This window comes from Schistocerca gregaria, chromosome 3 (genome assembly GCF_023897955.1).
Source record: "Schistocerca gregaria isolate iqSchGreg1 chromosome 3, iqSchGreg1.2, whole genome shotgun sequence".
Taxonomy (NCBI): Eukaryota; Metazoa; Arthropoda; class Insecta; order Orthoptera; family Acrididae; genus Schistocerca; species Schistocerca gregaria.
This window is the reverse complement of record NC_064922.1, coordinates 512171238-512172861: the sequence shown is the minus strand read 5'-3', so window position 1 is coordinate 512172861 and position 1624 is coordinate 512171238. Positions and strand designations below refer to the sequence as shown.

General features: G+C 40.3%; 1 non-coding gene across 1 annotated transcript; it reads right to left on the bottom strand.

Annotated features, from left to right (window-relative positions):
* Positions 1-1160: 1160 nt before the first annotated feature.
* Positions 1161-1233, bottom strand: Trnar-ucg (transfer RNA arginine (anticodon UCG)). The gene has a single exon. It is a non-coding gene; the product is annotated as a tRNA-Arg (tRNA).
* Positions 1234-1624: the final 391 nt, after the last annotated feature.

The following is a 1624-nucleotide window of genomic DNA, read 5'->3' as shown; positions in this document are numbered from 1 at the left end:
ACTATACTGTGGATGATTTTCCATGTATTTAATTATTTTTAGTTCCTGCTTCCTGGACAACGATTGTCCTTTACTACATTTCACTGGAGATGGGATTTGTGGCTCCCTGTACGACAGGAATGGTGAACTATATGGCACCTGCTTCAGTCTCGCTTTCACGTGTTAAGCACGTATCGTTGTTATTGTACTCCTCAGGTATATTGTCCCCACAGTCGAGAATATACGACATCACATATTCCACTGACTCATCTTGGAGAAACGCTAATGTTTCATCTGTCACTTTTTTCTCACCTTGAGAAATTCCTTGGGATCCTTTATGACGAAATGTCAACTTCAGCAATTGTTGTTGTAGATATACCGCCTTTCGTGAATTTGCACACAAGGTGTTCCTAGTAAGATCTGACAGAAGCGGCCATCATCCAAACCAAAGAAGTTGCACTTGGTGGAATCGTAGGTGTTTCCTGTTTTCTTGTACAACTGTGACACCAGGACCGTGAAAGCTAGTGACAAAAGACGAGTTGATGCCTTCGGTGTGTTAGAGGAAGATGTTGCATATACTGTGGACTAAACGAGAACAAATGTTCCGATTACAGAAGAACTTAGTATCACAATAAGTTTATTTTTCCGTGTCAGCAAAGGATACTTACAGTTACGCGGACTAATTTTGAGTAGAGAAAGGTATCATTTAGTAAAATCCCTTTTGCAAGGAAAAATCTATGGCAGAAGTCCACGAGGAATAACACCAAACATATGGTTGGATCAACCGAAGAGGATTACCAGCCTACTTCTTCACATTATATGAAGAACAGCTGAACGTCGCTGTGGATGGAGACGTCTCGTCGAAGATTCAGTAGCTTAAGGAATGAATGAGGGATTGAAATCACTACACTCAGCAATCGGGTAACAGACTAGTGCCGATGAGTAGACTTGTTTTTTTCTTGTTTCATAGGTTCTGTCACAATAATTACAACGCTATAAAGAAAGAGCCCTACAACCCATATTTACAATATATGTCTCACAATAACGTAATGCTACGAAACTGTTATTTATTCAAACTGTTCTAAAGTTTAGATTAGGAAACACGCCTGATTTTAACTTCGCAGTCATTTTCTAACGACACGGTGAAGACGTGCAACATAGCATCCGGTATTAAAATTTTTCGACCGTGACAGGACTCGAACCTGCAATCTTCGGATCCGAAGTCCGACGCCTTATCCATTAGGCCACACGGTCCGATGAGAAACTCACCCGGGCTTGAGTCATGTGCCGTAGACTCTTCTAGTGCCGTTATGTTTCCGTAAATATGACTAACGGTAATGTGAGGAGGCGTGTAGCGCACAGCCTAGCGTCAAGTCAACATAATGTTGTTCTTATAGTATAAACTGCTACTGACGGAACGTTTCCTGTTCATACACTTTATAGTGCATAATTAAACTAGTGTAACATAGGTTGAAGAATAATCAAACTGTCTCTGGTTACTTGAACACTAAACAATTATTGTGCTTATTTTGTGTGTTTATTAATTGGTTCGTGTAGATGTGCAATTTTCTGTTTTAACAATAGCGGAAAATACCGCGGCTCATGATATCACGTTGTGATCCTTGAACTTTCAAAGTTGGAGCAA